Raw genomic sequence first — 27,922 nt, 5'->3', positions numbered from 1 at the left:
GAAAGGTAGAGTTTCCCTCTCTTCCTTTTTCTTCCAAAATAAAATAAAAGAAGCTCTTTCATTCTAATTGAAAGCATGTGGTAATGCATTTCCAGGCATGAGGTCCTGGGAACCTCCACCCTCCCCAGTATAGAGCTCCAGCCCCGCTGAATTGTGCCAAAAGGTCTCATTGGCTTGGATAAAAATCAGAGAAGCATTCACACTTCCATATAAGCCTACATACCCACAGTTTAGTGCTCATAAATCCCACTGAGGGGGTATAAAGTTCAAATATTGACTAGATCTGCACACTGACAAAACCTGACATTGGCTTCAAAAGAACTCCATCAACATAACTAGACAAAGACTTAACCAGTCTTAAAGCTGAGAGGAGCCTGAGGCACAACATTTATATCCAGACTTGGACCCAAAGTATATGTTTATTTTTTCCCCATTATATAGGTATAAGAACCCCCCATTCTCTTGGTCAGATCAAGCCTCCCTGTCCCCAGTACTATAACAACCCAAGCTATAACAATAACAGTAAGAAAGCCCTTCCTTATTAGGTGCTAGAAACTACTGTGTATTTAATGCAATGCTTCACACAGCCATAGGCACAAAAGTCAGTAAATGCACAAGTCAAAAGTTCCCTGCTGTAATGCTGACTCTGCTGCACTGCACATTTCAAAAGCTGTATGAAGAAAACCAGCTAAGCCATAGATTTGACTGGAAAGCCAGGCATAGCAATTACTGCATCTTTGTGAGACCCCAGAGACAACGCCTCTGGCTGGACCTTCCCTGAGTTCTTCTGCTCAAAGCTCAGGAATATAATGATATATTAACATGTGCTTCATCAGATGGCATCCAAAGACAGCACTCCAACAATAGCCTGAACAAAAACAGTTAGTGCATTATTAATTTTCATTATTTTATCATTTCTCATGGGAGCTACTGAGGCCAGAACCTCATGGGTGGACCTATCCCTACCAAGCATTGCAGGGCACAGGCTCTGGTGAGAAGGGCTCCAAGCTTGCACCTCTCTCAGTGACACACTACTACTGAGCCAGTCAGCCAGGGAAGCACTGCCCTTCTGCCTCCTGACTTACTGAGGGAAGCAAAGAAGAAGCCCTTTTGTGTGTCCCTTCTCTTGTCTTTTGGCCAACCCAAATGCAGGAGTACACAAAGTCCCAGTGATTACTTGGAAGCCTGAATAGTCCAAACAAATGAGTTCTTCTCAAAAGAGCTTCTCCAAAACAACAGGGAAGAATTGACTTTATGAGTTTTTTGAGCAGGCACTCATAACATGGGTACATTGGTCATACTGTGTCACACTCAAAGCCCTTGTGCTGATTTTCAAGACCCTCAAGTTGTTGGGTGGAGCTCATGGCAGAGGCCCTAAGCCTACAACAGTGCTCATGAAACCATGAAATTGCAAAGACAACAGGTGAAGTCTACAGAGTGAAAGCTTTGCCCACAACAGTCACAGAGTTATGGTATTGTCTCCTCAAGGACTTTTGAGGACTTTTGAGGATCGCATCAGAACCTTCCAGAAAGGAAAGAACCTGGAAAGTATTCCTTCCAGTGCATGCAACACCTGCTTCCTATGCAGGCTAAATGGTGTGGAAGGGGAGAGAGCATAAAAAAGCAGTACAAAATTTCCTTAATATCCTTCCAAGAAAAGTCCAAGTGACACATCAGAAAAAGAGAACCTTCGTATGTCTGAGTAAGTCCTGATTATCTGGAACTGCAGTAGGGAACTCAGATCATATGATGATGAGAATGCTAAAAATCACAAAAAGGGAAAGACAAATTACTTCAGGCCTCATCTCCATTTCTGGAAAATCAGGTTTTAACATCTTTATGGTAGAAGCTATGAGTACATAGCATATTAAACCTTCCTTCTTGGTAGGGGTCTCGGAATAAATGACATGTAACCAGCAAAAATGGAAGTTAGGTAGATCCGTGTCCACCTCAGATTTATCTGAGAGAACAGAAACCATTCATGCAACCTGAAAAAAAGAAGAATTAATTGAACAGAAAACGTATTTGATCACGACAGCCACGTGACAAGGTTTGTTTAAAGGTTAACAGTCTTTCATGGAGACAAGCCTCATATGATGGTGCCTGGCTGCCAAAAAATGGGGTCCATGCACAAAGCATCCTTTATTAGATACTTTTCAAAACCTCAGTGTTAAGAATAAGAAAACCAACTAAAAATGCAGATACTGATGTTTGTTGTGACTAATTTGACCTCTTGAAAGTAAGACCTATTAAATCACACCATTTTTTTGGCCGAGTTCTAAGTTTCCTTGGATTAAATGAGGTCAAGAGGCCTCAGGCAGGTAAGCAAACCCCCTATACAGAAAAAGAAGAGAAGGCTAGATCCGTCTGTTGAGGACTGGTAAGGAAAAACAGGGGCCTGAGGGGAACAATCTGTAGCAAATGCATAAAATTCAACCCATTTTTAAAAGTGGGGGAAAACTCCACAGCAGAGACAACCTGTAGACTGCATGTAGACAATATGCACTGAGCTCTGCCAGTATCTCTTACTGCAGCCCTACATTTTTCCTTGCTTTTTCAACCCTGGGCTTCTCACATATCTCTGCCAGTGCCCTTCACTCATCATGTACAAGATTTCCTGCCATACCAGGTCTTTGGTTCATAGGAAGAGCCAAATTTTTTGGCAGTTTTGTGATGTCAAAAAAAAATCCCACATAGGACACCTTTCATTTGCAACTGAAAGTTACAAACTTCGACCTCAGATCCCTGGAGGTGAAGGGACTACTTCGACTTCCTGCAAATCAAGCCCTTAAATGCAGCACTTGTATGGAACTGGGGCACAATAAATGTTTTCTTTGAGCAGGACTTGTACCTCTGGCATTGCTGAGCAGCTCTGATCTCCTACAAAGCTTAGCCTTTTGGGCTTTTGGGGGTGGTGAGGTTAGAGCAGCAGTGAGCAGCTCTCTCCCACTTCCAGGAGTTTCTGAGCTGGTAGGATTATTTCAGACGTGGCTCCTGATGAACTGAGGCCGGGATCAACCCTGAATGCAGGAAGGTACAGGCTCTGGCATGGGATTTACAACAGGTCTCTATTGGAGTTACAGGGCATGTAAATCACAGGGCTGTGTCTCTCCCAGAGGAAGATCAGGCGTGGATGGGGATTTGCAGCAGGGGCTGTACGTGCAGGCACAGAAAGGAGGTGGCAGGATGGGGAGTCCAGTCTTGACACTCCTATAATTAAAACTGTGCTGGAAGCTTAGAAGGCTTAGAAGCTAGAAGGGGCAGCTGGTGTCACACAGACCCCGCTTGTTCTGCCAGACAGCCAAACTGTCCTCATTTAAAACTACAATAGAAACCAGATGGAGGAGGACGAGAGAGCATGGAGCGAGGCATCAGTCAGAAGGGAAATTGAGTTATAAACACACTGCACACAAAAGACAATACTTCTCTTCCCCTAGACAAAAATAAACCAGAAGAGCAGTTGCAGTAACTCGTTCCACTCTCACTGGATATCACCTCCAAGTTCAGTGTACACAGACATGCACCTTCACCAGGGTCTTTTCCAAGACAACAGCTCATGCCACCTCCTTTACTCATGTCTGCTGCTCTCGCTGAGTCAGGCACCCTGCCATCCTCCTTCTGATCCCCCCAGCTTCCAGTGGCAGCAACAGGCACTGAAATTCCCTCCTCCCAGCACTGCTGGCTCTCCCTTCTCCTGTCCCTTCCCAGCCATGGTGCTGCCACCCACCAAACCTCCCCACCAGCAAGCAAGGAGCCCATTCTTTGCCTGCCTAACAAAGGTTTCATCTGGCACTGGACTGAGCATTTTGGATCTAATCTGCAGAGACCTTTAAGCATGTCTCTCTTTAAATCCCCAAGCAGCCCAAGCAGGAGAGGTCACTAGGAAAAGAGGGAGTGACCCCATCCAGTGACCCTCCTGGCCTCCCACCAAAGCCAGCAAAGAGCAAGGAAGACGCTGGTCCTGCAGGAGATGCGGGAAATACCCTGTGACTTTCAGTGCCACCTTCCAGAGGAAACTCTGAGTCTCCATGGGCTACAGAGGGACCCCAGGGAGGAGGCTGCTAAGGCAGACACCCTTAGCAGTCAGTGTGAATAGTGCCCAGTTAGACACTAAGTTACCTAGCCTGGACTGGGCCATGTGTTCAGGGTACACTGCACTGAACTGGATTGAATAGCAGCAGGCCTAATATTTTACTTTATCTTTCTGTTATTTTCTCAGACTACTTGTAAGGATAAGCACTGTTGACAGAGATGCTCGGGGCCTCCTTGGTAGGTGGTTTCTGCCACATGGTGGAGGTTTCATGTCCTCTGTAATTTTATTTTAATTTTAGTTCAGCTATTGGGAGGATAAATGAAGACCTTTCATTTCACCTGGAACACCAACTTTTTGATTTTTGACTTGAAGGAAGTAGTTTGGATTTTTATTTTAATTTCTCCCCACAATGAATCCCGCACCATATAACAAAAAAAAAAAAATAAAAAAATAAAAAAAAAAGTTGTAAGCATTTTTATTTGATCATTTTGGGGTTTTTACGCATTACTATTTCTTTAAATTGTCTTCAATTACCCTCAATAGCAGCACATGCTTCCTATCATGCTATGTCGATGCCACGACAATAAAGGTCAAAAGTCTCCCGTTTCAATTTAAATGACTAAAATAGGAAATATTTCCTTCTAAAAAGTGTTTCAGTCTGTACTAAGCAAGAGTTATTTTGTACAAAAAAATAACAGAACAAACTAATATATTCAGTTGGCCTCCTAATCACAGGAAAGGAACAGCATTGTACGAATGGCAGCATACTTGATCATCAGTATCTCTGATACGATATTTTTCTGCATTTCCTGACTTTCTACTGTAAATCACGAGTTTTAAAGCTGATTCACTACATTTTTTCCCCTTTTTTGCTGACTTTGCCTGATTTTCACTAGGCATAAGGTTGGTTGAGAAACAGAGTCGAGAGCAGATCACACTGTGCTCTCCTCCCTGCAGCTCACCCGAGCCCTGGTGCAACACATCAGTCACAACACCAGATTTCCTCCCAGTGCACAGCCCTAACCAGTGCCAGCTAAGGATAAACCCTGCCTTCCCACCACGTGGCATTTCCTTTGCCTTCCACTGTCTCCTTGTCAGCGGCAGCCAGGGATGGAAGGGCCCACAGAATCCAAAATCCCTGCAGAGGGTCTCTCCTGCTCAGAGATGAAGTTGGCAGAGCTGGGAAAGGGGATGGTTTGCCCTGTCAGGACATAAATGCCACAAGGACAAAGAGCTCAGTCAGAGGATGTCTGCGTATACTTTCCACCAGCACTAAGTTAATTTTACAGAATAATAAAAAAAAAAGCCAAAACCTGTCTCACTCTCAAAGTCCAGTGTTGAATTTGGCTGTTAGCTGTGGCTAAGCTACCACAACTCCTCCAAACACACACACACACCTATATTTAAACAGCATGAGACAGATAAACAGCACCAAACAGGCTTAAAACCAAACCAACTTGTTACAATTCACCTTGGCTATTCTCCCTTAGCTGCCATAAACACAGTTTAAAAGGGTGAATGGCTGGCACCAAGGTGATCCTGTCCACATGGACAGCACAATTGATTCACTGTGTTAAGTCACACACTTCAGGTATTTTTTCCCCTCTGCTTCTGTGGGAAATGCCCCTGCAGTGTCACAAAGGTTATCACAACAGTGCCATTCCCTGCGATGAAAGCACTGTCCTGTGCATGGCTGTGATTTGGTGGGCAAAAATGTAGGAAAAACAGATCTCAAATCTGTCAGATGCTGCGAGCCATCACCCTCCATGGCCTGCGTGGGAAATGGAAACACTGAGTGCTCTTTGGAATGTGGCCTCCTGATTTCAAGCACACACATTTCAACACAACCTGCAGGCTCAGCTGTGAGTTTGAGTGAAGTCAATAGCACCACCATCAAGGATTTTTATTTTTTTTCCTCCCATTGATATTATACCCAGCTCACATCTACCGTATCTAAATAAGACATGTAGGAACACCTGATTTTTCCAGAGCAGATCTGACAACTGTGATGTTTGAAGCAGGAATGAAAAGGCCTGTGGCAGACCTGGCCAGCTCATAGACAGCACACATCAAAGAAAGCCTAAGAGGAAGCACTGCCAAAGCAGACACTGAATGCTGACTCTCAGCCCCGATGGTCACTGTGCCCCTCTGAAATGTGACTTCACCTTGACATAGCTGGCAAATTCTGTCACGCAGGCACTTTTGAAAGAGGTTGCACTAAATACTAGAATAGTTTTGTTAGGAAAACATCCTGCTGACAATTTCCTGAACAAAAAAAAGACCAGATAACAGAACAGGATATCTCCACTCCTAACTTTTATGGCTGTGCTACAACCACCTCGGAAAACAGTGGCTCAGGTTCTGCATGGCAGGTCAATGAGTTGTGCACGTCCTCAGCTAACCATTCAAATCCTAACAACCCTGATCCACAGCAAATTAGGGTGGATATTGTACAGCATTTTGTTCCTACAGCACAAGAAATTGCGACAAATAATTCTGAAGATAGGAGTAACTGGACAATTTATGCTGTGTCTGGAAATGGACTCGGCTGTAAGTATAGAAAATATCAGAATCATTTTGAAGCTGCATGTAATGAATTGACCTCTGTCTTGATAAATGCCTAGATGCTGTGAGGGCAAGCAAGCTGTAAGACAGAAATTCTGCCATTGACCTCGATTCTGGTGACATGTAGTAAAACCACTAACAAATCCAAAGACTGCAGCAGCTGATGGAGTGCAGAAGTGGGGCAATGCTGATGCTGCAGCTCAAGGAAGCTGGGAGAAGCAGCCTGCCAGGGAAGAGCCCAGGTAGCATAGAAACCAAAGTAAGCCATGTTAACCCTCTTAACTGCTGGCAACAAAGCAACAAAATTACATGGACTCCATAAGTTTCTTCCTTCTCTCACTAGATTTTGATCTACATGTTTTCATTTGCAAGAGCTTCAGAAGAAACTTAAAAAACAAGCACAGTCTCCATCTTTTACCTGGGCCCGGCACCTGATGCAGACCTGCTATGTTTCTTACAGTCCCAAAATTACTCTGGAGGCAACCTGCAAGCTTTAACACACATTTCTTAACTGTTATAAGGGTGCAGAAGCCAAAATCTTCCTTGACACTTTGAGATTTCTACACGGGATTGTTAGGATCCCAGAATCAGGAGAGCAGCAATTCAAGGGGATCAATGCTCCCTACCTGGCTGTCAGTGTTGTTTTGCCCCCCAATTCTTTACAACTTGGACTCTAGTGTGCCAGGCAATAGGGATTCCAGGTTTCTCTTTATAAGGCAGACTTTTGGGGCTGTTAGAAAGAAATTCTGAGTGCTTAGGTCTTGATGTGCACCTGAAAAATACCAGCTACTAGCTAAACAGTTTTGAAGCCCTTTGTACCGTGCCCTTCACAAACACCATCTGCATGCACTGAAATCTGTAGGAATCTCTAGAGGACATGGAATCTTCCTGAAGTTTCTGTGCTGCTCTGTAATGATCTCTCACTGTTTGATAGATCCTTACTTCACTCTTCTAGTGATGGCATGGTGGTGACAAAGCAACTAATCCCCAAATAAATGCTATGGAAGGCTAGGGAAGAGCAGGATGAAGCAAGGAACTGGGTTGTTATCTCACGAACACCTGTGCTGCAGCAAAGTGGGCTGCTCTGCAGTTCTCTCTGCTGTTCTTTCCCAGAAAATTTCTGTTGTCCCTTCAAATGTGCGAGGAGAGGACAGAGGTCCACCTGCACTCATGGTTTTCCTTCCATGCTTGCCACACGTTCACAAACATACATGACAGCCACTCCCAAGTTTTAAAGCACATACCCAGCTGTGCCAGCTAACCCAGGATGGCAGTGCCAATGAGCTCAGGTGCGTGAAAGGGAGAACAGGGGCCCACCACCCACTGAGAGCTCAGGTTATCATTCGGTAGCAAGGTACAAAGTAACAGAGAAGCTGGTCCTGACCAAACTCTCATGTGGAAAAAAAGCAGCATGGTTGAATCTCACAGCACTTATTTATATCTTCTCCCTCCCTCTTCTCTTGCCCTCTGTCACACTGATGGACTGACTGATGCAGGCTGACACTAGGTTATGCAGCAATGCTCTTTCACTCAGGCCTCTCACTGATCTTGCCCCAAGGGCTCTCCTAGTCAAGAGCGGTACAGCAACTTCCAGAGGTTATTCCAAACGGGCTGTTTTACAGACAGTCAACAACTTAAGGCAAAGAGGAGGAAAAATCGCTGAGGATCATTACATATCACAGGCAGACAGATGAGGAGCCTGAATGAAAACCCATAACGGCTGCAAATGAGAAGTGAAAGGCAAATGAAAACAGGCTTTTGCGAAAAAGTAAATAAGGCTTCATGATGTCAATCTGATTGAAAACAAACATGCAAAGGCTCTAGCATTAATCAGTCATTATAATTTGTAGCCAAGCAGCACCAAATCCATTCCATCTTTGCTCAGTTGCTGAACATATATTTAGACTGAGTGTTTTCATTGCCAGGTTGCCTGGGCCTGACCCAAAGAAATACACGCATAGAAAAAAATCCCATTGGACTCAACAGTATCTTCCATAAAAGAAAATAAAATCAATTTGTTCTAGTCCCTTTTACTGTGACATGAAAATACTAGCAAAGGAGGTGTACAAATGACAGAAGCATTTTCACCAGCTTTTCAGGGACACAAAATGATGGTGTGAGTTTCAGCACAGAGTGGAGAGTTAAGACTTCTGCTGGCAGTGGAAGGTCACCTAGAAATGCTCCCCCACAACCCTGCTCAGAGGAGGGCTGAGAACAGGTCAGTCTTTATCTGAAGAGGATTAAGCTGTGGGTGTGGATTGCCAAAGTTTTTCTGGTGAAACAAGGTGCTGTTCTACCCATCCTAAGCAGTGCCCAGGGTATATGATCACAACAGTCTGTGGGCTCAGTTTCTGCATCCAAAAAGCATGGAGAAAATTCTGCCAGAAGCAGCACCTGATCAGACACACATAACTCTACAAGTAAATAAAGGTATATATCAGCACATAAATGTGTGTGCACACATATGCATATGAATGTATTTTACACATACAACTATATTTGTTTATGTATGTATGTGTGTGCATGTGTGAGGTTTCGAGTGCATTACCAGGAAACTCTCCTTAGAGAAGTAGCTGGGTTTTAATGAGGTGTCAATCAAAGCCTAACAGAGTCAAAAGATGTGCAAGTGATGCTAGGCCAGTGTCATAGGTCTGGGGGATACATCATGACATGCTGGTGCTCCTTCCTGTTGTAGCATCACCCTGCTTGTTGCTGCTGAAGGCTTTGCTGGGTGAAGCACTCACTCACAGCCAAGGAAAGCTGTTGGTCTGGGGGGCTGTTCCTCAAGCATGCATGGATGTCTGCATCAGCAAGTCCAGAACCAGTCTCCGTGGATTGGTTTCACTCAGTAGTTTAGTTAAGGAGGGCAGCCCATGGGATATGGGTCACACCTTTTCATCTTCAGAGGCTGCAGTACTCTAAAGTGCACTCTTACAGCCGTGTTCACGAGGATCTTGTTTTCCTTTCCATACACCAGGGAGGGTAAAGAGCTCAAGAAGAAGCTGCTGAGCAGCCTGGCTCAAACATCTGGATGTGGTGCTTCTCCTTCAGGGCTTCTTTCAGAAACAGCAGGGAGCACAGCACTGCTCCATCTGCCAGCCTTGTGGCACATCAGTGCTCACATATGTTGCAAGAGGGCAGTTTGCTTGCTCTCCAGGGCTTGAGAGAATCAGCAAGGACAGCAAAAGAGGCAGAACAACATTTGCAGATGGTGTCACAACGCCTCCCAGACTTCTAGAGGCTGATGCTGGGCTAGGATTGTTTAGAACGTTTCCTGCCATGCTGTTTGTGCCTGTCCACCTCCACCTCAGTATGTAAACACACAGCTACTGAAATGCACCCAGAGCACAAGGAATGGCTTCTCCAAGGCTAAGCTGCAGGGACTGTACCTCTGCAACTGCCTGCCAGAGCTGTAAAGGCATCAGAAATAGAAACTAATTCTGTCCCATGGTCGGTGATGAAAGGAGGCACAATGTTGCTTTTAAAGACACCAGTAAAAGAGGAAAATAAACAAAGCTGAATAAAAGCATGATGGTACCTCTCCTTACTTCTCAAGAAGGTTTCTATCCCCTCACCTAGTAAGGACAAGTCAGGAAAGATATCCATCTATACAATACTTTTCTTTGTCCACCCAAGGCCCTTCTGCTCCCAGTGGTAGCACTGTCCCCATGTCTTTCCTGCACAAAAAATCCTCCCAGTTCCACAGGGGATACAAGCCTCTCGCTCCCTTCACCTCTCAATAAATATGCATGCCAGGGGTTATCAAACTGAGGGTCATTCTCAGTGCTAACAATGGGAAAAAATCCAATGTCAAGCAGTTACTAAAGTGGTAAATCTAATCACTTGGCAATTGTGTTCCTCGGTTTCCAAGCCCCCCAACAGATTCCTGATATATTCCATATTTCACTATTTATTTTGTTTTCCATTTTGCAAAGGACAGGCTCTATACCAGTATGAAGAAAAACAACTTTCCCCCTCCCCCCCCCTTTTTTTTTCCCCATGCTATCTCTGCTCCAAGTCAGGCCAGGTAGTGCTTATCATTTCCTCTGCACAGCAAACACCAGGGTGCATGCGTTTCCTGCTGGCCAGTCCTAAACTGCGAGCTGACATTGTTTTCAAGGCCCCCCTCTCTCAGAGGCAGGAGCAGCTCTGCTGCACAGCTCTTCCTGTTGATGTCAGGCCCCTCTTCCTCGTAAAGCAAATGGGCTTCCTGACGGCATCTATGTCCTTTTCCATGAGGACTAGCAGGAAACATTTTCCTATACAGTGGCTGGGGAAAAAAAAAATAGTACTGGAGAAAGGGATGTAATAGGGAGGAGCAGGGGTGGATGGTTTTTTGCCAAGTAGTCTTGGAGAACATCTGGGGTCCCTCTCAATGAGGAGGAGAGAGAAGAGATAAGAGGTCAAAATAATACAGTTATGTCTTAGGGATGCTGGTATTTGCAAGTACCAGAAAATCACTTATTAGCAGAGAACATCGGAGACTAATTACAACTGCTGATTTCCCACTGCTAAGGAATGTAAGCTCACAATAGAGTAGCTACAGCCACAGCCCCTGCGTTCCAGCAGCGCTGTCATAAGCTGCAGCAAATGCCAAGACCTTTACACCAGACTATTGCCTTCTTTTTTATTCTCTCAAATGGAGGAATCATTACCACTGCCAGCACTGTTCAATCAACAGTGAAGGAAATGGGTGACGAATGTGCAGAACACAGCTCGCACCAAGCTGAATCACTTCAGCTCCACAGACTGCCATTGTGTGTGCCACTGCCACAGCAGAGAAGAGGAAACCTAACCAGAAATCATTTCAGGCCTCCCCCAGCCCACGATATTCAAGGTTTGCATTTGTGCCATTAGAGAAGCCGAAGGGCTTGTCTCATCTCCCACCAGGAAGTCTGCAGTTTGCTGCACAGCATAAGAAACAGTCCTGGAGCCTGTGGCTACAGGGACACACAGCAGGGCAGAGGGTGAGGAGCACGGCCAGCCAGGGCATCAGGGCTGCCTGCCCTTCACAGGATTTCAGCCATGAGGGTCCATGGCTTCCTTCACAAGCAACGAGTTGGGTCCCCTTAGGACATGAACCCCAGTAAGAAAGGGTTTCCCTTGACTGGGGAAATAGGGCCCCCCAGGGTTTTCTATATCACATCCATACCACTGTAGCCAAACAACTGGGGTGGGGAGGGTGTTTACTAAGGGGTGCACAGCAATAACCAGCATAGCACCTGTCCCTTAGCAGACTGTCCAGAACTACTGCTCCTAATGTTCCTCTGGGATGAGTCACAGGTATATATCAATAAAATACATTGTTATAATGTGATTTTCTCCTTTTTTTTCCTATCTGTGGCCTAGTCACCTTCTTGTGACACTTTAGTAACTAAGCAGAGGACTGTACTTCCAATTTCTGTCCATAAATTGCCACAGAGGCTGAAAAAATTATTCCAGCTGCATGCAACTGTAGTCAACAGCAGATGTGGCCCCAAGTCTGGCAGAGCCAGCAGAGCTGCAAGAGTGAACTAGGGCTTAGTTTTCCTCACCAGAAGAAATTCTTACTCAAGGCGCAATTCAAAAATCTTAATGGCCGGTGAAGGGTGTAAGACCCAAAAGATAAAAGCCCACCTATGTTCTCCCAGCAGGAGTTGGCCAGGGCTGCTGAAATTTGCAGTGCTGACACTGGAGCAAACATTCCCAAGCACAGAAGGTGTGCCCCCCATAGCTGGAGCCGTGCCAGTGCCCACACACGACAGTGGGAAAGGGGACCACGAGCTGCTCCGGGAGCAAAACTGCCCTTGGATGAAGGGTCGCACAAGAGAGACAAACTCCAGCGAGCCCTCATCTTCCTGTGGCTCTCTCCCCGTCTCCAAGTGCCGCCTGCTATTCGTGAATGAATTACCTCAATCCCGTTTAAGCAGTGTACTGACCAGGAAAAGGGCGTGGGGATTATTAATGGAAAAATCCTTGAGTCTTTCAGCCCTGCAGTGTGGCTACGGTTACAAGGAAAACAGGATACCATGAGGCATATGGGGAGGAGGAAGAGAAAAGGAGCAGAAACTCTAATGACCTACAGGGATTAACTAGCAAGGAAGAACAAAGAGCTGGTGGTAAACAGGCACAGCTGGCCCAAATGGCCAGGAGAGAAAGGAAGGCACACAGTAGTGGTCTGCACAGGGGAGGCACAACATTGAGGGGAGCAGCTGCTTCTGGGTGATCAAGGGCTTGTAGCTATGAGTGAATGAAACTGTGAGAGGATATTAAAGAGTAGGGAAAACCACCTAAGACTGAGGCACAGTATCGTGTAGAATTGCCTTCTCAGGGAGAGGGTGGGAGGCTGGCTTCCTGGATATTCAAAATCCGTCAGGAGATTACTCAGAACGGAATGGTTCTGCACCGGCCACTGAGACAAAGACAAAACCATCTCGCCGGCCTTCCCATGTCATTATCAGGTGATGCCTTTTCAGCCACAGAAAGATTCCCTGGAAGAGTTTGCTGTGTTAAAGGAAAGCATAAGTGCCAGCACTCGCTACAGCAAAGGACAACCACAACCAGCAGCTGGAGTTTAAATTGGATACTAAAGCATGTGGGAAGAAAGGCCACTTGAAAATCATCCAGCTGAAAGATTTTCCAGTGGGAAAGTGTGCATTTCACAGAATCAAAATGTTTCACCAGAATGCATGGATTCTGTTCAATTTTTCAACCAAACACTCAAATACACTGTTTCTAGAAGGCAAAATATGTTCACTGCTTTATCATTATTTTTAACATTATTAAACTTTTTGGAGAATTTTTATTTAGGGGTGGTTTCTCCTTTTTTTTATTCCAATTCTGGATGAAAGGAAGTCTGGTGGTAGGGGAAGATGTACAATACAAAATAGTAACCAGCTCTAATGGACATTGAGTGATGTCATCAATGCCTGTCCAGTGTTTGCTCTTCTCTGTACACTTCTGAGGAGGGTAGCACTGTTACTAGCAGGCTGAAGCCCAGAATATTGCATGTGTTTCTTGTCAATGAATGAGAAAAAAGGAGGTGAGTGTATTATGATTTGCTTTTCAACCCTCAGGACACAAAAACCCCCACAATCTTGCTTGTATGTCACATCCCCCATTGTGAGGATAAAACCCCAGCACGGTCTCACAAAACGTGCTTTGCTTCTGTCAGCAAAAATCTAAGCCCTCGGCAAGGAGTCATGAATTAACACAGGATAAGGATCATTCTCATCCCATAGGTACAAACAGGAGAAACAGAAATTATTTGGCAGCACTGAGTCATGCACTGAGATAGTGGAAGACCAAAGGTTAAGTGCCAGTTTTCTTGTATCACAGCTCTTGGCAAATAGAAATTTACCTTCAAAAATTCAGAAGCATGCAGAAATTGCAACTGGTTTGTCAGAACCACTGACCCAAAAAGTTGTGGGTCACACAACTGTGGTTTTTTTGGAAGAGGATTAATTTCCCCCAAGCTTCCACCAAACCAGAAAGAATCTCCCTACCCAAAGTTCTGCCCTAAACCTGAATATACAGGCTAAAACCTCAAGAGATTTGAATCAGAGATCACTGATCAGATGGTCAGAAAAAACTTTTGGGTTGTTTGTCCTAGAAGACAGTTTGTGTCAAAAGACCAGACTTCAGTAGCCCTGTCCTTGGGCCTGTTTGGAACTGGTCCTGTGCTCTGTGGCTTGGTGTCACTTCTATAATTCTTTTATTTTTATTTTTTTCCCCCTCTTGAATGGTTGTCTCATAACTGAATACCACAATAATAGCAAGACGCTACCAAAGGGTCATCTAGGGAGAAACTGCAGTATTTCTGATCATTTCAGGGAAGGGAGGTTGGGGGTGGGTGAAGAGAGGCCTGAATTCCTTGGAAAAGATGCTCTGTCTGTTTACATATCAGTTATACCACATTTCTTGCATTCTTTGTCTACTGACTTTCTCCATCTCCTCAGCTACCTATAGTTTTCCTTTTTTTACCTTTCATTTTGACTTCACAGCGAACCCAGTTTTCAGCATAATTTTTTTTTTCCCTGGAATTCAGACTCAAGCCCCACCTTCGGGACCTGGATGGAGGTTTAAAATCCCTCCCCAGCAAAAAGGCACTTGGATCTGGCATTTACAATTCAGGCCCATATCTTCCAACTGCAGCTCTAAACTGCATCAAAGACTTTTGTTCCCAGCTTTTGTTCCTTTCTGTGTTCCCCTGAAATGTCAGCAAACATGATGGCTTTGTTGATGCCGTCAGGGTGGTCTGACCGCTTCCCACGCTGGGCATGCGGATTGGGCAGCGTGGAGCAGTCAGCAGTTCACTGGGTGTCTCCTCTAGGATGTTGTTGTTCCTCACACCAAGGAAGTGGCCCGAAGCAGCAACATTGCCATGAAATCAACAGAAAACAAATCCACCTCCAGCTGCCCTGGCTCGCACAAGGACATGCAGACTGCTCCAAACCAGCAGCTGCTGATGCTACCAGGCAGACAGGAAAACCATGCTGGGTGCTCAGGGCTCCTCTTGGATACTGGGGTGGGTATCCACCCCTTCAGACACATTCCCTGCTTTGTCTGGAGGAAGACTGCAAATATATGCATTACTGCTGCCTCCTGAGCCAGCATACTGCAGGGCTGTCAGAACTCAGATCTCATGACTGTTCTAGCTCTGCTGACTTCCATGTGGAAATGGCTTCTCTCAAATCCAAGTGTATGAGTGTCAGGGTAGGGATGGGGTGGCCAGGCACATCCTGCCCCAGAGACCTCCTCAGATGCCCCCAGGACTGCTCTGAGATGACCTGGGACCTTCCTGACCCACGTTGCTCCCTGTAAGGTTGCAGGAGAGTCTGTGCTGAGCCCAGCAGGTTCTGCCTGACCTCTGGGAACTGCCTGCAAAATTCTGCCTGCTGCCGCAGCATCAGGGTAGAGTTCTTGGAAGGAATGGGGAAAATCAGCTGAGTCAACTACCAACCACAGGCCATATTTTTTTGCCCCATCACAGGAAACACTTGCAGCCTGCATTGCCCAGTAAGGGTTGCCCTAGCATTGCTCCTCAGCCCACCTGAAGTGTTTGCACCAAGGGGGATCTTCAGGGCTTCCAGGACTTTTGTCCTACTCTCTCTCTCTGTTTTGCCCACCAATATGCTGCAAAATTTTGATCATGGCCTCTCAGTTGTTCTGAAGTAACATGTTTGTCTTCAGCCTAAGAAGCCTGAGCAACACTGCTCTACTGCACTTCCCTGGGAAGCATTACGGCAAGGATGTGATCCAATTTAGGAATGAGCTGAGGCTCTTCCTGCTCTCTGCTCTGCATCTCTCAGGTTGATCTTTTCCTATAACAATGCTTTTCCCCAGTCTTTATTATCAATTAATTTTCTTCAATTACAGCAAAAAGGGACCCTGGCCAAAGAAAAATTTTGCTGCAAGTCTCACAGAAGATAATATTTGTCTGCAGCTTGGTTTCATTCAAGGAAGGTCATTCTGTGTCAAGTGCACTCAAAACAGACAATACCTTGTCTCCAGGTCCCCAAAACCTCCTATCCAGACACTGTCATCAAAGCTTTCAACCTGAGCACTCCTCTAATCCATATCCAGCCTCACCAAGAGTTTCTCAGCAATCTGAGAAGTGCTCTAGGCCAATACAACCTACTTACTTCTCTTGGAGCTGACGGCACCACTGTCCTCAATGTCAAGAACAGCAAATTACAGCAGTCTACATTCTGTTGACAAATCCACCTAAAATTTGGTTCCTTTCTTTTCATTCTTGGCATCAGTTTGGTTCTGGTGCATTCCTCAGACTTCCTTGGAATAAATTCATGGCTCACTCTGGTAGTAACAGGGAAAGTGTGGATGTTGCAGAAACACTTTGTCACAAGAGAGATTTGCAAGTATCCCCATCACACAGAAGTTGCTTTTGATCTGCTGTTTCACTAACCTAAATCGTAAGCCCCTTTATGGCTGGGAATACTTCCTGCATATTCAGAGCTGAGTACTTCCATACCAGTTGGCTGCAGGATCCCAGATGTATACTAGTATCACTGAGGTCAGAGGCTGGCCCTATGCCATGCAGGCAGTGCTTCTGGAGGAGCTCAGTGGTAAAAGGCAGCATGCTGAAATGGAGGCAAGGAGTCAGAGGGCTGCAAGGTGCTGGAAAAACCTTTCAGAGCCACAGTAACAAGATGAGGACACTCTTTTTCTGACAACATGAAAATCCCTTAAACTGCTTGTGTCCCACTGCAAGAGACTCTGCGTACGGGGTGTTTGAAAGGACACACTGAGTGACAAGAGCCTCAGAGAAAGCTTGTGGTACTACCTACAGACAAGGGGTATTTTCCTAACTGCATCCCATGGCTTGTACAGCCCTGCTCCATCCAATTTTGCCACACCAGTCTTCTACTCCACAGCTTCATACACCAGAGGATGCTGGGCAGGGGACATTCAGTGAGCGCAGGTGTGCCTCTGGCCCACCTGAGCAGTGCAGAAAAGGAGTTGCAAGGAAACAAACACATCAATAAAAATCCATGAAGTGCAGATACAGCTGCCAAGGTCTAAAGACCAGTGCCTTGGTCCCCCAGGCACACATGGCCCCTTGTAGAGACTGGTTTCACACACAGAATTAAAGTCATCCCAGTCTCTAAGACAGCCCTGGGCAGAGATGGGAGACAGTTGGATGAATCCTAAACATAACGTGCTTCCCTTGATCTGAAATGCTGGGCATGAGGGCACAATTCAGCTGCATAACCTGGTTCATAAACCAGTTGGTTTTGCAGTATGAACGCAGATATTTGGATGGATGATGTCTTGTTGGACTAGAAATAGAAGGGGAGACGGCAAAGACAGTGGGAGTCAGAGTCAGGTGTACACAGGCAAGCTTGTCCTGCTCAGAGAAGCAGAAAAATAAGGAAAGGTTACAAAAGATAGTGATGTTCTCAGGAAATCCAGTTTTGAATCTGGCTTGCCTCACAATGACCTGAGACTCCTTTATAAATTGCATCAGGAAGGCAGCACTGGCCAACAGAACACAACAGCTAATCATAAAATGTGAAGAATATCTATTATGTGCTCAGCTAGTGACATTTTAAAGCCTATAATTTTTTGCATCTGCAGTCTCCTGGCCTGTAGTATTTATTCTCCTTTCCCTTGGAGCCAAGCTAGAGACAGACACAGATAAAAATCCTACAGCTGAACACCCTGTATTTCAGGGAAATTGAAGTCAGGCGTCTGTACCTCAAATTCAGCCCTGATCAGAGAAATCTGAGAAGAATAATTTCAAGAAATGAACAGGGATTCAGAGAGGCATCTTCATCTCCAACTCTGGCCAAGACACAGCAAAGGCCAGCGTGAGAGCTCCAGATCTGTAATCCAGCAGGCTTCTGAGATATGCAGAACTCAAGTGCAACTCAAGTCAGCCTTGTGGGCCTGTAGACCTTTGAAGACAACAGGCAAAAGGTCTGTTTCTTCTGGCTTCAGGTTTTGTTGGGGAAATTTCTTAGCTTTGGTAGCACTTGGGTAACGTCCATCCTCCTTTACACAAAAGCCTGGGCACTCCTGATAGGAACCTTTACAGAGGGTTTGAAAAAAAGCCATTGGAAAAATACAAATTCAGGAAACAGGAATGTTATAACCTTGCTAGCGCAAAGGCAAAAGCCATTGTGTGCACACAAATTTAGAAGAAGCAATGGCAAAAGTCTTTGAAGGAAAACAGCGGTGATTTTTATTATTGCCTTATGTGAGTTCAGAATGTTGCAAAGTTAAACAAAGCAATTATAAAGCTGGGTATTTAAAAATACCTAATGTTTCACAGTCTCTTTTGAGATGAATCAGGTATCCAAACATCTGGGGACTGCAACATCCATCAGGAAACACAGACAGATGAGAAACATCAAGACAGGAAGGTTTAGGGCTGCCATTGGAGAGACAAGGAACAGCAGGAGATTCCCGCAGCTTCTTTTGGGTCAGAAATGTTAGTTCTACATGAATGTGTACACTAAACAAAAAGAGGAAAAAAAGAGAGAGCTAAAAAAGGTTCCTGCAAGTCTCCTGCTGTTCTGTGTCTTTCTCACTTTGCTCTGATCTCTCTGTACATGTCACTGGCTGGCAGGATGACTGCTTCCTGATTCATGATTTCATATTTAATTCTTTCTATATAAAAGGAATTTAAAGGAAATTATTACAAATAGTTTGGCCACACTGCATCGAGTCACTGGAAACTATTTCTTTATCCCTGACGTTCTCATTTTCTTTTTCCCTCCTTTTTTTTTTTTTTTCCCTCCTTTAAGAGAAAAGTTAGATGCTTTCCTAAACACTTTCCAGACTTGAGCTATTCACAGATTGCATGTGGAAGGCAAACGCAGCCCAGGCCTGGAAGAAAGACTCTCTCATGCTGGTCACCCCAGTAGCTTGGGGCGTTGCAGGCGGTGTCCTCAGCAGCGTTTCCTTTCAGAGAGCTGTGGCTGCATGAAAATGCTTTGGGTGTAGCAATCCTGTGCTCATCCCACAGGCACTTCATGAAAGAGGCAACTGTTCCATGTTGGGAATTCAGAGAAACCTCTGGCCAGCAGTGGCTGCTGGAGGCACCCTGATTAAAGCCCCATTGTTTTGCCCATTCCAGCTAAACTGCTCCCTGATGAAGCCCCCTGTCTATCCAGTGGTTTGGGAAGAAGCAAATAAGTAAATAAAGTCGTTGCTGGGAATAACAAAGACTGGAGGAAGCAAGGAAAGAGGAAGCAACCAAAGAAAAAAATCCTTTAATGCACTACATTTCTCAAAGGCATATGTCCAGGAATTGGGTTTCTGGACTGTGTTTCTTTTGTCTTTCTGTCTCCTGGATCTTGCTGTACTAAGGGCTTTGAGACGCTAACAAACACTTTGCAAACACAAGAAGGGGTGTTGCAGGAAAAGGGCGTTGAGATCATACTTAATCAAACTTCCTTACATTTTGATAGCTACAGTACTGCTGTACAAGTCAATCATCTCTTTGCCTTTTTCAGTTCTCCACAGACAACACAGCTGAGCCACACACTTCAGGCCATGACCTGTATCCTGATTTTAGTACATGGCTGACGTGTTTCAGAGGGAAGAAAACTCCAGGCTAAATTCATATTCTTGCACAGGTGTGTCTCAAAGGGGGGTGAACTGAATGATCTAAAAACGGGACCTTGCTGGAGACTGTAAATTCAGAGAAGTTTTGATTCGTAGCACAGGCTTCCAAAGCAAAGGAAGCTGAAGCACCGCATCCTTCAGCAGGAGATGAAGATGAGCACATTTAAACATTAACTATTGAAATCTTATCCAAGCAATGCAAAGCTGCTCTTGTTCACATCCATAGACTTTGGAACTAATCAGAGACTGAAGCTCAATTTAACATCAGTTAGGCGCCAAAAGGGGAATGAAAAAATGTAGTTAGCTGATGAAAAAAATGTGTCCCTTGCAATGTAGTAACTCAATGGTATCTCCTCACACTTCATAAAACCAAGCTTGTTTCAAGAGCTGAAAGCAGTCAGAAATCATTGTTTTACCTCTAGCCCTGTCTTGGTTTTGGGTAAAAATCTGGAGTTTTGGATAACAAGGGTTGTCACCACTTTGAGCATGTTCCTTTACTCCTGTCTATCCTTCAGCTGTCTGTACCCAGAACAGTATCTCTTCCTCTGTTCCACCCCTACTAACAAAGCTGCCAGGATTTTGCATTTTGTTCCCACTTAGAGCCCTCTCTCTTCCACCATTCATTAGCTGTCTCCATTTGTCCCAATACAGTCAGTTTTACCCTCAGACTAGTTTTTCCAACCTTCGCCTCCTCCCTTTCAAGCACACTGGAATTTCCTCACATGCTTCTCTCCATTCCCCTTTTGCCCTTATTCCCTTTTCCCATTCATTTCCTCCAGTGTCCTTTTCCATTTCTCTGCCACACTTCTTTCCTCCCAGCTGTTTCTTTGGATGCATTATCATTAACTTCTATCCATAAATTAAGACTGGGCCTGGTCCCAAAACCAGAATCAATTGAAGTTGCTGCAGGCAACTTGTAAGAGGCAGTCCTATCCATGAGTCAGTAATGAACCCGTCCCATGGTGTGTCAAAGGGAAAGCTGTGCTATTGCATATTCTCCCTTCTAAATCAGAGACTATAAAATGAAGACTGCAGTCTTGCAGAAATTCTTTGTAGCATTTTTTTTTTTAATTTTCTGCTTGGTTTCCTTTTTTCTTTTATTTTCTTCTTTTTTTTTTTTTTTTGCAAGATTAGCAGAAGCATCCTGGCCAAGCTCCAGTCTAGGGTAATCTCTTCTGCTATTTCAGATCCATGCTGCATTGTTTTTTCCATTTCCTAACCCCAGAGGTTAGATGGTAAATGGGATGTCTTGTTCTCTTCAAAGCTAAATTGTCACGTATTGGTGACAATTGGTGGCAGAAGCCTCACTAAGTCAGAACGAAGCACTCTGGGTATGTAACGCCAGCCTGGTGTTCCTCACAGCTCCCTCGGAGGCTCTGGGTATGGAACCTGCTGAGACAGGCAAGCTGGGTGAGCCTGATCCTTTCCTGCCCTCACTCTCACCCAATGTGTCACTTCCCAGAGGTGCAAGAGCCCACTTTTCAGTACTGGGTGATGAAAACAGCTAGGACGCTTCCCATTTCGTAACAATAATGGGAACTTTGCCGCAAAAAGAGGATGATACCAGCATCATAATCACTGAGGGAGGGGGGATGTGGATAAAAAGGAGTGCCCTAAGGTCTCTCATTGAGCCAGGCAGCAGCAGGAGCAGAGCTTGCCCTGGCCTGTGGCATGCCATGGATGCGACTCCTGCCACCTCCTTCATGCAATTCAAACTCCAATCTGAACAATTCGGCCTTCACTGGCGCACAATTGCTGGGATGCAAAGAGAAAAGCAGAAGGTGTGTTTTTAAGCTGCTTACATCTCCAGCAGGTCACCAAACCAGCCAAGGGGTACAGGTAGCCAAGCTGAGGCTGCAACATCTCACTCCACCTGTGAACACCCATGTTCCCTTGTAGCCACCAGCACAGCCTCAGCACAGGGCATGGAGGGGGTGGCACTGCCCGGGGCACACACAGAGCTCTTCCCAATATTTCAGGCAACTGCGCTGCTGGTAGCTCACGAAAGCACTCAGCCAAAACTGCTGACACGTGTCAAATTCCCCAAGCAGTGTTACTGGTCCAGCCAAGGGAGTTGGAGGAGCCATCTGGCCAGGGACATGAAGCCCACGTGTCAGGGAGTGTCCTCTTGCTCCCAGGGCTGGGATAATTGGACATTGTTCAGCCTCTGAATCGCCGCTCTGTTGGGCTGTGGGCTTGTCTCGTAGGGAAGAGCTAATTACCATGCAAACTGCCGCGGGGAGGAGGGGGTCAAGGGATGGCCCTCACCCTTCTTCTGCCCCATAACAAACAGGAGAGTTTTGTGCCCCCATAGTGCCCCAAAGCAGAGAGGGGAGAATGGGTGGGCAAGGGGAGGTGAAGGGAGAAGCCTCTTGAATGCTTCCCATTCAAACACAAACACGGCACCCCACGTCAAACCTGGGAGCGGATTTTCCTGCCGTACACATGCAGTGGGAGCCCACCAAGCAGCCCTCAAAGTTGCCCAGGGATCTCAACAGCTTGTGGTGCCACGCTTGCTACCTTCCCTCCCTGGTCCCACATCAGCCAAGGCACTGTTTTTCACCACCACAGCCCAGGCAAAGAGCTGAAAGTACTGCAGAGACAGGGCTGCATTGAAAGTCCCAACCTCCACCCCGCCATCACCACAAGGTAAAGTCAGCAGCCCTACTGCTGCCAGCCGCTTTTCAGGGAGGCAGGATTGGGGAAAGGGATAGAAATAAGGCACATTGCAAGTGAAAATATCTTTCCTTAAGCACAAGAATTGATGTCAGGTGCACCTGCACTGTTCCTTGAATCACAACTATTCAAAATCTTTTCATACCCTGCAAACATGTTCTGTCAAGAGGCGGGAACACATTTTTATAATTTTTCCCATTCTCCTAAAGAAAACATGCATGTGTCTTTCCCCTTTTTCTATCAAGGCTCAATTAGATTTCCTTCACAGGTATATAATGTTGCAAAGAAAAGCCTTCAGTCACCCTTTGTCCATCTGCTAAATGCTTCCACCATCCTGCAGGGAGTTCAAATCTATAGTAAGAGATGTATGAAAAATCCCAAGCAGGGAACCATCACTAGGGCAGGGATAAGCCTCTAAAGCCCTTAGGATCCAGAGCTGCAGTTCACATCTGTTTAATGCCCAAGAGCTAACATCAATAATTTAATGAGTGCCTTACATCCTGAAATATTTCACAAACTGCAAAAACAAGACTCACTCCACCCACCTCTAGGCTGGGAGGTGGCAGCTGTTGAGCCAGGCAGAGCAACACTACGTGACAGTTTAGGGCACTGGATAAAAAAACAAATCCTAGCTCCAGCAGAAATCACTTCTGCAAAGGAAAAGACACAGCACAGCATGTGCATGTGTAAAAGAGACCCTATCCTCTAGGAAACAAAAAGATAAACTAGGGATTTTTTTAAAAAATATTGGGGTTGCTGTTTTACCATGTGCCCAAATGGCAACATTTCCCCAAACAATGCCAAGGCAGCAATTTGATGAGCTGATATTATGCTTGCCATCTTCTGAATCACCCACCCCATTCCTGGAGCAGATTTTTTTGGGCCACTCCCATGCAAGCACTAACCAGACATAAACCTGCTTGGGGTGTAATTGCTGCAAGCATGGCTTAAAGCTGAACAGCGGCACACTTACTGAGCTGCCATGCTGAGGGGCCTCAGTAGTATCCAGTTAATCTTCTCAAATCTCATTATTGCAGCAGAGTGACAGATGGGTATTTTAGCAGGATAGAAATGAGGACTAATTAGGACTCCTAGCCCTCTTTTATGTTTGTCACATCAGTTCCTCCCCACTTCAAGCAGGTTTGTGAGGAGTGATGGAAGGCTGCCTCTACCACCGTGTTCTGCCTGCCACCCTGAGGAGGGACAGCAGGCACTGGGTCACCTACGCCTACCTGATCTACAGACAGGGCTGCAGGGGACTCCATTCCTTCTCTACATTCTGGCAAGTCTGGAGGGTGACCCCAAACTGAAGTTACTGGGATATGGAACTGAATTTCCTGGCTCGGCCCCCGTTTGTGACTTTACACAGCGAACCTTAAGCAGCAGTAGGTAAGTCACTATCGAGACAGGAGGGAAGAATGATGGACCCAATGGATCAAGACCAGCTCTTCTCATTTACTGCTCCTAAGCCTGCCTTGGGCACAGAGCTTGATGTATTGACTTTGGCAACATGTGCATACTGCCATCCTGGCAATAAAGTTAGGGAAATGGAGGGAGACAGGGAGGGGAGCACAGGGGGAGCTAAAAAAAACACAACTAAGAAGAGGGAACTAAAAACATTTGAGAGAAAGGAGAATCCTCCACACCCCCTCTGCACCCCTGAGCCATCACCTCAGGCCAAACTCTACACTCTTCTTAGAGATTCCAGGACATTTGTTTTAACTTTTTTTTTTTTTCTTTTTTTTTTTCCCCTGCATTCCTCCTTGTTGTACTTCTGGTTTCCAGTTGGGACTGGAATGGAGAGAACAGGATTACAGAAGGAAGTCTGTTGCTCTATTTTTCTGGCTTGATTAGAAGCAGAAGATGCAATAAATCTCACAAGAGAGTTTGTTCTCATTTAGCCTCTCATGTATCTGAAATTACCTGAACAGAACAAGGGTAAGGAAAATGCACTACCAATTGGAGCACTCTGAGAGGATAAAAACAGAAAGAACAAAATGGTGAAGCGGTTTCCCTCTCTGATTTTGCACAAAGAAAGTAAACAATTCAGTCCCACTGACAGCTTATTTATTTCACACAAACTGCAGCACAGACGCAAGGGCTCAAGAAGGAGGCTCACCCTGCCTGATCACACATCTGAACCTCCTGAGATGTGACTGCCACCACTAGCAGCAGCAGCACAATGGGAGAGGAACAGAAAAACCAGCACTAGTTGCACGTGGAGCAAAGGGTTTTCCACATGCCGGATGGCTCTGTTGTGCTGCCAAGCTGCCTGTCTGCAACAGGACTGACAGTCACATTCACTGCTGAGATGGTAAATGCAGAATGCCAACGTATCAAAAATATCCCAGCTGAAATACTCAGCTGCAGATAAACACACACACACAGACACACACCCCCTTCCTCCCAGTGTTCTGTCTGCTAAATCAGCATTTTTGGATGAGCCAGTGAATATAGATGGTGAGTTCGGGCACAGATCCAGCCTGGATTCTCAGCCTTGCATCCTACGTGTATAGAAAGTTTGTGAGAATGTTCAGCATCTTTCAGATAAAAAGGCAGAATCAATGCTGCTGTGTTTAGTGAAAATCAGCAGTGGCATCCTTTAAATGAAGTTTGTATTGGAGAAGCTGATCTGGTCTGATGCTCTTCAGGAAATAAATTACACAACTTAGTTACATCATGAATGTCTTCTGGCCATTTGGATGTTCAATCCCTAGTCTAGAGATGGAGGTATATCTCCTCTAACCTTTTCCTCATGTGACAGTATCTAATGACATTACAAAATAAAATACATGCACATTCCCAGATTGGGGAGAGTAAAAAAAAGGGCATGAGATTTAGAGTGAGTTTTGCATTTTATTTGGCATTTGTTTTTTGTTCTTTCTTTAACTCTCCTGCGCTTTATAGAACTAAACAAAGCCTCCTGTTCCAGATGATAAATCGCCACGCTGCTCCTGGCCCCAGAGAGCACAGGAGATAATAGCATTTCCAAAGGCATTTTGTTAGCTGAGCCCTGAGTGTAGAAGAGGGCAGTGAGGAGCTGGAGATAAATTGCTATGAACCCAAGTCAGCTGCTCTGGGCATATTTCTAAGAGCAACAGAGACAGCTGAGAATCCTGCAAAGGGATGCACGTTTCCCCTCCCTTTGCTCGATCCCCGTGCTGGAGGTGTAACACAGCTTCTGCTCCCCTTGTTCCCAGAGTGTTTCTGCTCTCCCTTGTTGCCATAGAGGCTGGTATCTGGGATTCAAAATGTGATGCTCCACTTGTGAGAGTGGGTGGAGAAAAAGCAAGATTTGCATTATTAATAATTTCCCCCACGGTATCCATTTTGGCAGCAAAGTTCCTGACTCTCCAGTCTGCTGGACATGCTTGGGCAGGAAGGAGCTTGGCCACAATGCCTTGGTTCTGTGCACCATGGCTTTGGGGGAGGAGAGGGGGAGCTCTTACAAACACCACCTGAGAAAGGTGTGTTGCTTCAAAGTGTTTTTTGTAGACTTTCTATTAAGCCATGGCTCTGCATGGCTTTCAGAAGATGCAGCATAGCAGTATATTATATAAATTAATTTATTTGGGCTGGCCAGCAGCAAAACCTCAGAAATCATTAAAGAACTGGGGTTCTTTATGAAAATACAATTCCTTTTGAGCATTAACCAGGGCAGAAAGAGCATTAAGCAAGGCTGAAAGGATCCCTTACAACATCCTGATTGACTGAATTGCCAACAAAAACTGGAATACCAAGGCAAATCTCTGCTAACTGTATAGATTACTAAGAACATCAGAAGAGTTAGGGAGGTGAGTTGCCAGCAGGTTGAGGGAGTTGATCCTTCCCCTCTGCTCAGCACTGCTGAGCCCACAGCTCGAGTCCTGTGTCCAGCTCTGAGCTCCACAGTACAAGAAGGACTTACTGGAGCAAGCTCAGCTCAGGGCCACGGAAACGATTAAGGGACTGGAGCATCTCTCATATAAGGAGAGGTCAGGATTGTTCAGCCTGTATAAGAGAAGGATCTATCACTGTGAATGAATACCTGCTGGAAGGGAATGAAGAAAAGGGATCCAGTCTATTCTCAGTTGTGCCTATTGACAATACAAGATACATAAGTTAAAAACCATGAGACTCCATCTGAACACAATACTTTTTTACTTTGATGGTAATCTGAGGCTGGATCAGTTTTCTCACAGAGGTTGTGGAGTCTTCATCTGTGGAGATATTCTAAATTCAACTGGACACAGTGCTGGGCAACCATCTTAAGCTAACCCTACTTGAACAGAGGGTTTGGTTTAGTTAATCTCAAGAAGTCCCTGCTCATCTCAGTAATTCTGTGATTCTGTAACATTTTCTACTGCTGTTAAAATAACTCTTCCTATATAGACATTAACTCACCTAAGTCAAGGCAGCCAAACAGCCAACCTGACACAGCCTGGAACTGAGTCCATCACACATGTCATCAGCTGGTGACACCAGGATGGAAGAAGGCTGGTTTGAGCCTAGGCCAGGTGGCTGCTCACAAATGGGAACACAGCAACTGAGGTGGAGGAACTGAAGGCGACTGCAAAAAGCATGAGTTTTGCTCTGCCCGTTTTGGTGCACTGTTAAAATCAAAAGGGCCCTTACCTGGGTGAAAACAGGGACTCTAATCCAGCTGCAGGGTCCTGTTCAAGGCAGGGGGGGTGGAACAGAAGAGGACTGGCACTTCCCTGTGCACTTCTGTTCCAAAAGACTTGTAGGGACTTTGGTGTGACCCTTAGGGACTGAACTCCTTGCTCTCACACACAGGGTAGCAGTGGCCTGGCACTTGAGTGAGGGTGAAGGTTAGTATTGGGGTTTTATATGCAAAGGCCCCAACACCTGACAAAAAGGTAGGTCTTAAATCTATGGTTAAGTACTTTCTTATCTGCAATCACACTGGTGCAGAAGATCAGAAAGTCTGCCTGTGGTTTCAGATAAATGTATAAAAGAGAGTCCACATTATTGAATCGAGTATGAAAGTTAATAATACAGTCAGCACAGTTGCACAACATAATTTCATTTAACACTAAATTCAATTTATGTTACACTGTTCTCTGTGTCCATTGTAAACTTACTGCAGATTCTTTTATTTGTTTTAGTTTGGGATTTTTGATTGGTTTTTTGTTGTTGCTTGTTTGTTTGGGGAGGTGTCTGTTTTGGTTTTTTGTTTGGGATTTTTGGGGTTTTTGGTTGGTTGGTTGGTCAGTTTTGTTGTTTGTTTATTTTTTGTTGACAATGCAAAACACATTAACTGAAGTTATCAGCAGAGAAGCTGAAGGCTCTGGCATGTGAGTAAAGGACAGCTGAGGCTTGAGGCTCTGGGAATGTATGGAAAGGAGCCACTAGTAGGCAGCTAGAAGCACTAGTTGCCCTTGAAATAAGCAGCAGTGCAGCCATTTAGCAGCCTTTGCACTGCAATAAGGTATCTGTAGGTTTCCACATCAGAGCTCTAAGTGTATCTGGCAGCCTGTTGGTGGTGCTGGACTGGAGGCAGATGCTGGTAGCTCTCCATCCTTTAATCACCCTCCAGATAGAGATCCAGCCCAAGCCATGATGTGGGCAGTCAAT

General features: G+C 45.4%; 1 protein-coding gene across 1 annotated transcript in view; it reads right to left on the bottom strand.

Annotated features, from left to right (window-relative positions):
• The window catches only part of ARHGAP31 (Rho GTPase activating protein 31), a 59,841-nt gene that overhangs the window by 24,534 nt on the left and 7,385 nt on the right, over window positions 1-27,922 (bottom strand). The gene's annotated exons all lie outside the window — the stretch shown is intronic.

Source organism: Poecile atricapillus, chromosome 1 (assembly GCF_030490865.1).
Source record: "Poecile atricapillus isolate bPoeAtr1 chromosome 1, bPoeAtr1.hap1, whole genome shotgun sequence".
In the NCBI taxonomy this organism is placed as follows: Eukaryota; Metazoa; Chordata; class Aves; order Passeriformes; family Paridae; genus Poecile; species Poecile atricapillus.
The sequence above is the reverse complement of the archived record's forward strand: the minus strand, read 5'-3'. Positions and strand labels throughout refer to the sequence as shown.